Source organism: Silene latifolia, chromosome 2 (assembly GCF_048544455.1).
Source record: "Silene latifolia isolate original U9 population chromosome 2, ASM4854445v1, whole genome shotgun sequence".
Taxonomy (NCBI): domain Eukaryota; kingdom Viridiplantae; phylum Streptophyta; class Magnoliopsida; order Caryophyllales; family Caryophyllaceae; genus Silene; species Silene latifolia.
This window is the reverse complement of record NC_133527.1, coordinates 118,067,027-118,081,921: the sequence shown is the minus strand read 5'-3', so window position 1 is coordinate 118,081,921 and position 14,895 is coordinate 118,067,027.

The window sequence follows — 14,895 nt, the reverse complement described above, 5'->3', positions numbered from 1 at the left end:
TGAACTTGAAAATGAACGTATGCGTAGACAGTTGAAGGAAAAGAAAACTAGGAACTACACAGAAGCCGACATGGACAATCAATTCATTGCTGGTGTGAATGCTCTGAGGAAGTATTACACTGAAGTCGATATTTCAATCTCTGGCGATTGGACACCAGTTCTGAAAGCCATGGAACTTATGGAAGCATACAAAAACCCTTTTCAGGATGATTCAGTGGAAGTTGAGAGCACTGTCCAAGGACCGGCGCGCAGGCATCAGAGAATAGAATAAAGATATAAAAATCTAACGATGATGGTCCAGGGCTGCTGCTTTAAAATATGTTTAAAATATTTATTGCTTTAAAAATAATGGCTTTAATATTTTAGATCGTTAATGTTTATTATGTAATTACTATCTTTAACTACTATTTACTTCTACGTTTAAGTAATGTTGGAATAACAGAAGTCTTTGCCAGAATAATAGTGCAATAACAGCATAATAACTGCTAATTATGAAGAATAAATACTGCGATAACAGCAGAATAATGGTAGAATAACAGTGGAATAAAAAGCACTCTAAACCACTGCTTTTACACTTGACTAAATTTACACTTGGATAAAAATGAATAGTTTTAACAAAATAATGTTGGACTAACAGTGGAATAACAGCAGAATAAACTAGTCCTTTTGTGGAATAATACTGCAATAACAGCTGAATAAACTACTTGTTATGCGGAATAATAGTGCAATAACAGCAGAATAACGATGCAATAAGAATAGAATCACAGTTGAGAAAAAATAGCCATTGACAGTTTAATAGAAAAATGCATATTCTTCGTAGAAATTGGATAGTATTTGTAAACCTTAATTAAACTAGTGGAATAACAGCAGAATAAGTGTAGACTAATAGTACAATAACAGCAGAGTAGCTGCTTATTATGCGGAGTAATGCTGCAATAACAACAGAATAATGGTAGAATAACACTGGAAAAAACGCAGTCTAAACCACTGCTTTTACACTTGACTAAATTTACACTTAAATAGAAATGGATAGTGTTTGTAGAAAACAAAGTTAATAAGAAAGCTTAATTAGACTAAAATAACTGCAGACTAATTGTGCAATAACAGCACAACAACTGCTCATTATGCTGAATAATACTGCAATAACAGCGGAATAACAATGGGATTAGAGTAAAAATTGATGGTGTTTGAAAAAAGTACAACTAATATGAAAACTCAATTAAATTAGAGTACACACTGGAATAACATTAGAATAATAGGGGAATAAAAGACAATAAACTAGTTATTATACGAATAACGGTCAATAACAACACACTAATTGTTTAACAAACAGTTTACACTAACTTAGTCTGACTTTCCTGGATACACAACAGTCAAAGGTACTGCATTCATGACGATGCCCGACTCTTCACTACCAGCAGATGATTGGGGTTGATCTTCTGGCAACTTGTTCCTTGCTGCCGCCAAACCCAACGTCTTCGGCCTTTGATTCTCACAAGCCGTCACTTTATCAAGAACTACTTGCCTATATAGATTAATATCCGCCAAGATCAGGGAAGCCGACATTTCAACCCAGAAGCTTCGACGAGCAATCTTGCTGTGAAGATTGCACTCAAACACGCTTCCACCATATTCCGTCATCGTGTACAGCAAGAAACACCCCGACTCGGAATTCAGCAGTTCCTTCTTTTTCCATTTAAAAGGGACATCAACGATTTCGAAATTGCGGCAATCTACAGACTTCAGAACATTATGAGCCTCCATAAAAACATACATATAACTTGCCACAATCTCGGCCAATCTTCTGTAATCGGCTATTTGGTTGCCATCGTGAGTCATGTTGTCCAAAATATCAATCGATTCATTCATAAAGTTGATGCAGAAACAAGAGTAGTGATCATTGTACAGAATCGGCACAAACACAAGGTCGGAGTTCAGACGACATCTTCCATTGCAAGAATCGAAAAACACATTCCAGAATGCCAACAGCTTCTTACCCGGACCGTCAAGAGGGCTTGAGGAATCAAAGTTCTCTAAGAGTGAATAAAGAGGATCCTTCAAAACAGAAAGCATAAACAACCAAAAATAGTGCACAAGTGTTAACTTTATATCAATACTTGTGAGTCAATCTGTAGGTAATAACGAAAAATAGCAAAGGAAAAAACAAAATACCATATGACGAACTCCGAAAAACACCGAGCTTGGTTCTGAACGTTCCTCAAACTCCAACGAATTCAAAAGAATCGACCAAACATCCACTACTCTTGTTGTCATCACAGCAGCTGCATCTACAATGGAAACAATATCCCCCTAGTCCAAAAACACGCCGATGTCGTCGTTGTACAACACTAACATCTCACTGCATTCACAAAAAATAACATATGATGAGAACAGTGGGATTACAGTGGTATAATGCAGAGTAATGTGATTCAATAATGAGAACAATAACAACGGAATAATAGTGGTATAACAAATGAGAATAACAAAAGGGAATTAACAAATGGGATTGGGATTACGGGGGACTAACAGCGGAATAATAGTGGTATAACAGTAGAATAACAGTTCAATAACAGCAGAATAACAAAAGGACCTAACAGTGGAATTAGACGACTGACTAGGTTGACAAAATAACAGCATAATAACAGCAGATTAACAACAGAATAACAGTGGGAAACAGAAAGACTAACTGAACAGCAACACCACAATCAAAGAAATGAAAATCGACACATACTCTTCTTTCAACTGAGCGTCTTCATGAAGAACAAAGTCCACCACTTGCTTCCGCACCTTCCGCATCTTAGAGAACTGTTTTTTGTTCTTCCGAAACAAATCCGACATCGCAACAAACCTCTGTCCTCGGCCCGCAATCCATAGAGCAACCTGACCCGTCGTCCCGCCTTACCCTTTTACACTAACCAAAGCCGACTTTGGACTCACGGTGCTATCCACACCCCCGCTTCCCACTTGACGGGTGGCGGTAGGGGTGTTTCTTGAGAATTTAGTCTTTGTCAATGAGTAGGAGAAGCGACGGGCTCGACAACAGTGCGTCGTCTTAACCTTCTTACCAACGGTTTTCACCCTGCCAGAACCACGACGTTTCTGACCGCTTTGAGAAGCCCTCTTTTCCGCATCCTCAATACGCTGTTTCTCTTCAAGCACACTCAGGGTTTCCTTTCTCATCTTGGTCAACTCCTCCAAACTTTTCAACATATCTTCCCTGGACTCGTTCATATCAGACAGCACCAACAAGGCAACGATCTCAGCACGGTAAAGGGCTCTTGAATCAGAATTACCCAAGTCACAATCAAAAACAGTTCCACGGTAAAAGAGCATGTGCAACATCGTATATACACCGCAGTCCAAATTTTCAATCGTAGCGGTTTGCCAGGTAAAAGGGACGTTGACAATTTTATAATCTTTAACGTCCCCGCCTCGGGCAACTCCTTTGTGGACTAGGAAATCAGGCATCAAGTTCACCTTTAAAAAAAAAGGAAAAAGAAAACATAATTACTAACAATACTTAAACAAACTAGGCTAAACACCAAGAGAAAATTAAACGCAATAAATGACTTACAGCTGTTTGACAATACACCAAACCTACACACGCCTGTTGATCATCAGCAAACATCGCCTCTTGAAATACATTATCAAGATATTCAACCCTCTTCGCAATGAAATTGATGCACAAACACCTAAAGTGCTCATGCAAAAGAATTGGGATGAAAATCTGGGAAAATATTTGGCCAAAAAAATTGTTACTAATTATGTGGTTTTTTTAAAAAGCGAAAACACAAAGAGAATAACAGCAGAGTAATAGTAGACTAACAGTAGAATAGTAGTAGAAAACACACAAACTACAGAAAACATACCATATCAGAAGTAAGATCACACTCTCTCTTGTTGTTATTGACAAAGACAGTAAATGACAATATGACTTCCGCACATAAATCACTCCTGGAAGCCTTATCATCTTTCGACGGCATACAAAGTCGCCGCGATGGATACTAAACAAAAAGTAAAAGAAACGATAAGATAGAATAACTAACCGTTGCACCCATCCAAAGAAAAGTCGACTTGGACTTCTTCTTATACAAGTATCATTAAGAAAGAGGGACCACCAGTCCACAACACCGAGCATTATCATTGTATCTGGAACCATCGATTCCATATCCTCTCGATTCAGGTAACTGTTCACACCCCAAGTGACAAGATTCTCCCTTCAAAGCCGAATAAACAGGCAAAATAAGAGTCACATGAATATATTTTTGAAGAACAAAAAGCAGTATAATATATTAAACAAAAAGCCGAAAATTTTTACAATAAAAACAAGCTCTTACCCTTGCGAAATGTTATGATCATTCAAGAAGCAGTAGTCTGCAACCTCTTTCCGCTTCAATAGCATTGGGTTGAAAACATGTCCCATCGTTATCATTGATTTTGACAGCATAACTAGCTGAGGATCGACAGGACCACAATCATATGTGCATCCGAAATTCTGAGGCACAACAGACAACAGTAGCTCCTCATGTGCAGCAGAGTGCAGCAAATAACATGTACAGATAGTAGGAGCATTCAACCCAGCAACGCCATTGTCTTCTCGGACAGCCTCACCAACAACAGTACCAGCCTCCAACACAACCTCGGAATCCTGTTTATAAGATTTATCTATCTCAGACGCAGCCCCAAGCAACAAGTCTGCATGACAAGACATCACCACATCCGCTACCTCCTCTTCTGCAGTCACGAATGCTTCACTGCCAATTTGAGTGGAATGTTGAGTGTCATTACGCAATGGAATGTCAGCACCGGTATCCGTCACCTCCGTCTCAGGCAAACAAGCATCAGTCTTTGGAATTTGAGTTGCTTGAACCTCTACCGGTGCACACTCAACAGTATTAGGCACGTCCTCTGGCGGATTATCAACAAGATAGTCATCAACTTGAATGTCAACATCCTCCACATCATTGTTAACATCCTCCACGTCAATGGTAATATCCCCAACATCAACTACTTTCTCACCGACATCAGCTGGCTCTCCATAACGAAACTGAATGTCAACACAGATATCCGTCGTAATAGAATCTAAACCGAGTGGTGACAATTGTGGAGTCCCCACCTTTGCACTTTATTGAATGACGGGACTATGTTCAACACCCTTCTTTTCAGCTACACCGTTCTTTTCAGCTATAGTCGGCTGCACATCCGACAGCTTGACACACTCCTCATAAAATTGAGAAAACAGGTTAAATGATGGGGGTTCAATGATGACATCTTCATGTCTAGCTTTTTTGGAAGCTGGTTCTTCAGGAACAGTTGATCGCGATTTATTTGCCGCTTTCATAGCCAATACATGCTTTACCCGTTCGTCCAGCTCACGGATAACTTGATCCGTGAAGAAAGATGGGGTGGCAACCAAATTCTCTGACCCTTCACAACCAACTTTTTCTGACTGTTTGTTTGTGCTTTCTTTAGCAGCTCGTCGGGTTACTTGGCTGGGCAACTTAGCAGCGGGTGCTTGACGCATAGCCTGCTGGTTCTTCTTCATCATCTTCGACTTTATAAGGTCCGCGTTCCAAGTATCGGCGGCATAAAATCTGAGAGTCCCTCTCATTAAGCAAAGATAAGTTGATGAACATCCCTGTCAAGATAAAATCCCAAAATTTTACTTAAACAAGACAATAATAGTAGAATAACAGAGGAATAATAGTACACTAACACCAAAATAGATAACAGTGGATTAATAGTAGAATAACAGTGCAGTAATAAAATAACAAAGGAATAACAGTACACTAACAGCAGAATAAATAAGAGTGAAGTAGTAGTAGAATAACAGTGGAGTAACAGTTGGAAGGAAAATTAGAATAACAGTGGAATGACAGTAGGAAAACTGAGGAATAACAGTGGAATAATCATAAAATAATAGCAGTAGGACAACTAATGCTTAAAGACAATAACAGAATAAATTTTAGAATGATTCGTTTTAAAACAATCAAACAGGTGCTTACGTCGACCGTTGCGGACTGTACTTGCTCATCCGTAAGAATATCATCAGGTAGATCCAGCACAAGACATCGACGTTGAGTACGTTGACCAGAGCCAACGATGTTTGGACGAGACAATGGGAAAGCAACGGCTGAACGCTCCCCAGTGCCTAGAGCACCAGCAGCTGCCTCACGCTGTAACCTCTCATTGAAAGACTTAAAATCCCAATGTTTAATGAGCGGTAGCTCATTATTCACCTGATCACCGCTAAAGAAATAACGGTGAAAATAGGTGATAGCCAACAGCACTACACAACAACGAATATTTTTCCTCCTGTTAAGCGTTTCACGCATTTAAGTCACCAAGTCCGAGAAGACAACCGACACCGATTAAATTCCTTGATCCTAGAAACATCTTCCACAGCGCTTAGAAGTCTAAGATAAACTACATAACCCGACACAGAAGCAACGAAACACGACATGGCAAGCAGAACAAAAGTCTTCTTAAACTCATCATCCGCAACCAAAGACTCTAGCAGGGTCTCCTGAACTTTGTTAAGTGGTATCCCACTTTTGTTATTGGCGATACCATACTTCTCACGCCAAGCACGCTTCAAAGCTTCTCCATCGGCGTCTGCAGAACCTGGGAAACCCAGTAATAACCAAATCAAATTTTGGACCGAATTTGGTAAACCAAACACATCGTGCACATCATCTCGCAAATAACTCGAACTTCTCCGTTTCGGATATTTCAAAATACTTCCCACTCCTAAAAGCATATATAAACTCCCGGAACATGGTATGGGGGGAGAAAGCTTCAACTCAAGTAAACCCCGAATCCCATTTCCCTAATGACCTCCTTCTGCTCCTCGGTGAGGGCTTCAATAACTTTGAAAAGAAAAGTAGGCCGACAGCAGCTAACAAATGGATCGGCACTGTACACACAAAGGAGAAAAAATATATAATGCATTAAAACATTTAAGATAACATAAGCAAAAGCAGCAGAATAATAGCAAAATAACAGGAGAGCATTAAAAAATAACACGAAAAGTAACATATTAATAGCAAAATAACAGCAAAATAAAAGTAGAATAACAGTAGTACATACACTGGGTTATTTCCTGTAGCAACTCCAGCCTGAGGTTGGTTGCTACTTACCACAATTCCCTTCTCTTGCTTAACTTTGCCAGCCAACTTACTACTAGTCTTTGGTGGACTAGACGACAACTTCGCAAGTTGGGTCTCGGCCTTCCATTAGTGATACTGAAACCTACAAACAAACAAAGCCAAACAAACAAAACCACTAGAATAATAGCAGAATAACAGAAAAAGAATAACAGAAAATTAAACACAGGAAAAACACTACAATGACAGCAAGAGTAACGCTGCAATGACACCATAGGACCAAAGATATAAACGGAATAATAGAAATCTTTGAAAAGTGAAGACAACACGAACAAACACAAAAACCCTTGAAAAACACATCAAATAATTAAAACATGACAAATAACTTGACAACAAACTAAGCGATAGAATAACAGCGGAATAACACAAAAAGTAAAGTCTGTAAAGATCAATAGTAAAGTTCTCAACACAACGCGTCACATAGAACATGCAAATCACTTCAAAACTATAGAAAACTGTAGAAACGACTAAGAACATGCAAATCAGTTAAGGAAAATCAGAAACTCAAAAATGCAGCATAATATTACAATGAAGAAACCGCATAAACACAATAACGACATTAAAGCACTTAATTAAGTAAACCTAGCGATAATTAAACTGAAAAACGAATAAAAAAGCATACAAAAGCATGAAATAAAACAAAATAACAAAATAAAAGAGGAAAATGTCATGAAATTACCTTCAATCGAAAGAACGAATGATGAACGGCGAAGAGAAAACGGGAGAAAACACGAAGGAGACGAATAGTTGAAGAAGAAAAACACAAGAATAATAGAAGAGAGAGGAACGCTTGCACTTGATAATGATTATATAAACCGTTTTGCAGTAATGTGGAGAATTAATTAGAGAGGGAAACAGTTAAAGAGTAAATGAGGGAAAGAAGAGAGAGAGAGAAAAAGAAAAAAAAAAGAAAAAATAAACTAAATAACAATGCTTTTATATGACAACTAAGATTAATCTTGGCCACTCATCTCTAATTTAATCTAATGGCTGAGATTCACCCAACTCACAACTCAGCATAAGAACCAAAATCACCAAATCCAATATATAGAGGCGGGATCTCGTGAGTTGGGGTCTTATGGTGAGTTGTGAGTTGGGGAAATCAAGGGCTGAGATTAAAAGAAATCAAGAGCCAAGATTAAATGATAAATTAGAAAAAAAAAGGAAAAATCGAAAAATACAAAAGCAGCTGAAACATAAAACAGAAACTTCATTCAAACGATATTCTCTCTCTCTCTACATCTCTCTAAAAATCAAAAACAGAGAAACTCAAAAATCAGAACGCCGACTATAGCAATCTCATAAAAAACCTAATAAAATTACACAAAATCGTTGATTTTTAGCTGCAATCGAATTACAGGTAATGTAAATTCGTTGATTTTTAGTGTATTCATTCGTATTTTCGGAATTAATGTAAAAAACCTCGTTAATGTAAAATTCGTTGATTTTTAGTGTATATTCGTTGATTTTAATTGAATTGAAGACTTGATTTTACTGTTTTCAGGTATAACAGATGGACAACGAGATTAATAACAATGTTAGCGAAGAAATCAACTCGACAGTAAATATGGAAACAGGTAATACTGCTATTGATTCTTATCTCTTTATCCGCCGTTGTTTATAAATCAATTATTGATTTCTCGTGTTTCTCAAAATTGTTATTTCGATATTATTTACTGTCTGGCTTGTATTACGAGAGAAAAAGAGAATCTTATATTCGATATTAATGTACTATTATTGTATGAAGACAAAGAACATGATTATATTATTCGACTGTTATTGTGATATTATTTTAATATTATTGTGCTATTCTTGTGCGGTAATATGAAAATATATGCCTTGCAAAAGAGTAACATAATAAATACAGTATTATCTGTATGTAATAAAGTAGAATCAGAGTACTGTTATTCTGATATTACTGTACTATTATTGTAAAAGTAGAGAAACATGATGATATTATTGTACTGTTATTCTGATATTATAATGCTATTGTTGTGATATTATTGTGCAGTAACATGAAAATATACGGCTGATAAGAGAGTAGCATAAGATAAACACATTTAGTGTTATTGTGATTTTGTTGTCCACTGACTGTACTCATTATAATAATTTACTGTCCCAGATCGTTCTACTGTGTCTATTGTTGAAGACAATGCAGTCTTAACTATTGGGGATTCTTCTAATAACAATATATACACCAGACCAACCTGTTCAGACGAAGAAAACGATGAGTTTGTTCCAACTCTTCATTGCAGCAGTACACCCGGGGGGTACTGAGCAGTGGGTAAGGACTGTTGAGAGTGATTTTACGCCTAAACGTGGCATGTTCTTTCTTACCTTGGACGATGCAATACAATTCTACAGCATATATGCATTGGCTTGCGGATTTGATGTGAGAAGGTACACAAATGCGCAATATAAGGGGGGCGTCAGCGTCAAATCATTGGTCTGTAACAGACAGGGGTATAGGGATATGAAAAGAAAACTACGACTTGAAGCAACAAATCACGAAGCTGATAATTTGAGTACAGTAGAGAACAAAGAGCGACGAATTAGACAACCAAAGAAGCATGCTCTGACAAGGTGTGGCTGCAAGGCGCACATGAGGTTGAGAACCTGTGAAAAAACAGACGACAGACCGGCTGGGTATATTGTGGATGTCTTTGTAGACGTTCACAATCACTCTCTTTACTCTGTCAAAAACAGGGAGTTCCAGAAGCTCTCAAGGGACGTCCATGACTACATTAAGCGGACCATTATTGATCATACTAAGCTCAACATAGGTCCAACATTGAGCTTCAGAAATCTCAAGGAATACTCAAATGGTTATCAGAATATCGGTTCCTCTTTACTAGACTTCAAAAACTTCAAACGAAATATCAAGTGTTACATTGGGGATAAGGATGCAAGTTTGTTCATTGGGCATTTCAAAATGTTGGCTGAAACAAAGGGGTTCTATTTTACTTATGATCAGGATGAGAACAAATGCTTGACGAAGGTTATTTGGGCTGATAAGGAAGGGATAAACAACTACAAGTTATATGGAGATACGATCTCGTTTGACCCTACTTATGGGACAAACAAATATTTTATGGTGTTTACTCCCTTCACCGGAGTAGACCACAACAAGAAGACGTTAACTTTTGCAGCTGGGTTACTTGACTTCGAGAGTCAGCATTCATTTGAGTGGATTTTTAAAAACTTTCTCGAAGCAATGGGGCAGCAGCAACCTCAATGTGTAATTACAGACCAGTGCCCTGGAATTAAAAAGGCCTGCCCAAATGTCTTCAATCATTCTGTGCACAAGTACTACATGTGGCATATCATGCAGAAAATGCCTGAGAAAGTGGGAAGGGCAATCTGCAATGATACGGAATTTATGACCGACATAAATGCCGTTGTGTGGGATGTCGACCTCGAACTGCATTTAATTTGAACAGAACTGGAAAACTGTTATTGAGGCACATGGTATGCAAAGCAACCGGTGGTTGAAGTATGTCTTTGCAATCAGACAAAAGTGGATACCCGCATACTCTCGGGATCTGCCTCTAGGTTGTTTGTTGCGAACAACCCAGAGATCCGAAAGTTCAAACAACTACTTCAAGCGGTTTGAAAGCCACTTTGGAACCCTTGTCGGGTTCTGGATGAGGTACAATTCCGCAATAGAGTAGTAAAGGCGTACACAAAGGAGGATGGATAATGCCAATGAGCATAGTATGCTCGAGAAAGTAGGGCCGATGAAGGTAGAGATGCATGTCTCCCTTGTCTACACACATCCTATCTTTGCTGACTTTCAGAATGAAGTCAAACATGCGATATGCAGCATGGGGGTCGAGGGGTTGACAAGAGTAGGGGCAGTGGAGTACCACGACGTTCGTGATGGACTAAAGCACAGAAGCTTCCTAGTTGAATTTAACACCAAAACTAACGAGAGCATATGTGCATGTAAGCTGTTTGAGAGGCATGGCATTGTCTGTCGGCATATACTGTAGGTGTGGAATGGTAGGCAGGTGCACAGGATACCTGAGCCTTATGTCCTTGCTCGATGGACAAAGAAATCCTACAGGCCAATTGTCCGAGATGAAAACGGAAAGGTGATAGAAGAGATTGATGAAGCTGACATCAAGAAAGCTGAGATGTCAAAGGTTTGGTCTGAGATTTATGCAACTGTCGGGATGATGGACAGTTATGCTACGGTTAAACAGATGAAGCAATCGCAGAAAACCCCGACACGTTCAGGGAGAACATCACAGGACCAATTGAACCGAAAACTAAAAACTAGGAAATCGAGGCTCTTCTTGGCATCACAGCTTCAACTGATATTGACCTTCGACCGCCAAACAAGGCCAAGAATAAGGGCAGTGGTAAAAGATTAAGGTCGTCGAAAGAAAAGCCCAAGAGCAAGCCACAAAAGAGGAAGCGAAGATGCGGTAATCGCAAAAAGTGGGTGAACCACAACAAAGAGAACTTGTAATCTTCTATTTGCTTTGAAAGTCCCCTTTCGATGACGATGATGAAGAAGAATCGAAATCGAAGAGGTATGAATCAACTATTACTCTCCTATTATTCTAATGTTATCCTCTTATTCTACTTTTATTCCCCTATTATTCCGGTGTTAGTCCGCTATTTCTCTTTGTTGTGTTATTCTACCGCTATTCTCGCTATTAATGTGTTCTTATTTTTGAATAGAAAATGGATATTCTTTGTGGAAATGGATAGTGTCTGCAATAACAGTAGAGTAGCTGCTAAATTTGCTCTAATTGTTATTCTACTGCTATTAATGTTATTCTACGCTATTCTCGCTATTAATGTAGTTGCTAAATACTAAGCAAACATGCAGAATATGAATCGGATGCATGAACTAACAAAGACAAAAAGAGACGCAAAAGACAAATGGCAACGATGAAGACCTCGCCTAAAAATGTCAAAGACTTTTACTATTTGTCATTGTTTGAATTACATTTTAACCTAAAATGTTTCTTCTAGATAATAAAGTGAGACCTACATTATATGAGAATTAATACTAGTTACTTTAATTTTTTTTGTTAATATTATCTGACTGTTTTTTCACAAACCACTCACAAAAAATAAAACTGCAATTACACACTACAATAATAGTTGAATAATAACAGATTAGTAATATTTATAAAAAGCAGTTCCACTTTTCAGTTTTTATTAAAAACAGTTACCTAACCTAATATAATATAATTACAGGAAAACTGTTTGTATTCCCCAAGCCCCTATAAATACTTCTATTGCGTGTTTTAAAAAAAAAACACACACACACTGAATAAGTACAGAGAAACTGTTTGTATTCCAGGAAAAACTCTGCATCTCCTCTGCAAAAGGTAATTTCTTACCTTTTTTTTTGGTAGACAGGTAATTTCTTATCTTTCTATACTTTATTACAGAAAAACTGTTTCTATTCCCCAAGCCCCTATAAATACTGCTATTTCGAGTAAAAAAACAAACACACACACTGAAAAAGTCCATTCCAAAAAAAAACTTTATCTCCTCTGCAAAAAGGTAATTTCTTATCTTTCTATTCTTTATTTTTATTTGATGTTTATTTTTCTTATCTGTCAACACTATACTCGATGCTGCAGAAAAGGTAATTCTCTTTCTTCTGCTGTGGTTTGCTTTTAATTTGGTTGAAATATTTTAAACATCTTTTTATAATGCAAAAAGTTTCATACTTCCAATGCTGCAGGATGAGTGACGTAACTGACGATAACCGAAGGTCCCCGACAAGGGAGGAAATCGATGAAGCGAAACGGTTGATAGTGTCCCTCACGATAGAGTTGATCGACACAAGGACAAATTTAGAGGCAGCAGAAAACCGTGAAGAGACCTTAATAAGAGAGGTTGAGAGTGTTAAGGCACAGTTGAAGGTTGCTGAACTTGAAAATGAACGTATGCGTAGACAGTTGAAGGAAAAGAAAAATAGGAACTACATAGAAGCCGACATGGACAATCAATTCATTGCTGGTGTGAATGCTCAGAGGAAGTATTACACTGAAGTCGATATTTCAATCTCTGGCGATTGGACACCAGTTCTGAAAGCCATGGAACTTATGGAAGCATACAAAAACCCTTTTCAGGATGATTCAGTGGAAGTTGAGAGCACTGTCCAAGGACCGGCGCGCAGGCATCAGAGAATAGAATAAAGATATAAAAATCTAACGATGATGGTCCAGGGCTGCTGCTTTAAAATATGTTTAAAATATTTATTGCTTTAAAAATAATGGCTTTAATATTTTAGATCGTTAATGTTTATTATGTAATTATTATCTTTAACTACAATTTACTTCTATGTTTAAGTAATGTTGGAATAATGAAGTCTTTGCGTAATAATAGTGCAATAACAAAGATAATAAGCGCTAATTATGCGGAATAAATCTGCGATAATGTTGAGAATAATGGTAGAATAACAAATGGAATAAAAAGCACTCTAAACCACCGCTTTTACACTTGACTAAATTTACACTTGGATAAAAATGAATAGTTTTAACAAAATAATGTTGGACTAAAAGTGGAATAAATGAGAATAAACTAGTCCTTTTGTGGAATAATACCGCAATAACAATCTGAATAAAACTACTTGTTATGCGGAATAATAGTGCAATAATGCAGAATAACGGTGCAATAAGAATAGAATCACAATTGAGAAAAAAAATTGACCATTGAGTTGAATAGAAAAATGCATATTCTTCGTAGAAATTGGATAGTGTTTGTAAACCTTAATTAAACTAGTGGAAAACAATGAGAATAAGTGTAGACTAATAGTACAATAACGGCAGAGTAGCCGCTTATTATTATGCGGAGTAATGCCGCAATAATAATGTTGAGAATAATGGTAGAATAACATGGAAAAAACGCAGTCTAAACCACTGCTTTTACACTTGACTAAATTTACACTTGAATAGAAATGGATAGTGTTTGTAGAAAACAAAGTTAATAAGAAAGCTTAATTAGACTAAAATAATCAGTAGACTAATTGTGCAATAACAAAGACAACAACTGCTCATTATCTTTGAATAATACCGCAATAATTGAGAATAACAATGGGATTAGAGTAAAAATTGATGGTGTTTGAAAAAAGTACAACTAATATGAAAACTCAATTAAATTAGAGTACACACTGGAATAATACTAGAATAATAGGGGAATAACAACACAATAAACTAGTTATTATACGAATAACAAAGTCAATAATAATAACAAAGACACTAATTGTTTAACAAACAGTTTACACTAACTTAGTCTGACTTTCTTGGATACACAACGATCAAAGGTATCGCATTCATGACGATGCCTCGACTCTTCACTACCCGAGATGATTGGGGTTGATCTTCCGGCAACTTGTTCTTTTTGCCGCCAAACCCAACGTCTTCGGCCTTTGATTCTCACAAGGCGTCACTTTATCAAGAACTACTTGCCTATATAGATTAATATCCGCCAAGATCAGGGAAGCCGGCATTTCAACACAGAAGCTTCGACGAGCAATCTTGCTGTGAAGATTGCACTCAAACACGCTTTCACCATATTCCGCCATCGTGTACAGCAAGAAACACCCCGACTCGGAATTTAGCAGTTCCTTCTTTTTCCATTTAAAAGGGACATCAACGATTTCGAAATTGCGGCAATCTACAGACTTCAGAACATTATGAGCCTCCATAAAAACATACATATAATTTGCCACAATCTCGGCCAATCTTCTGTAATCGGC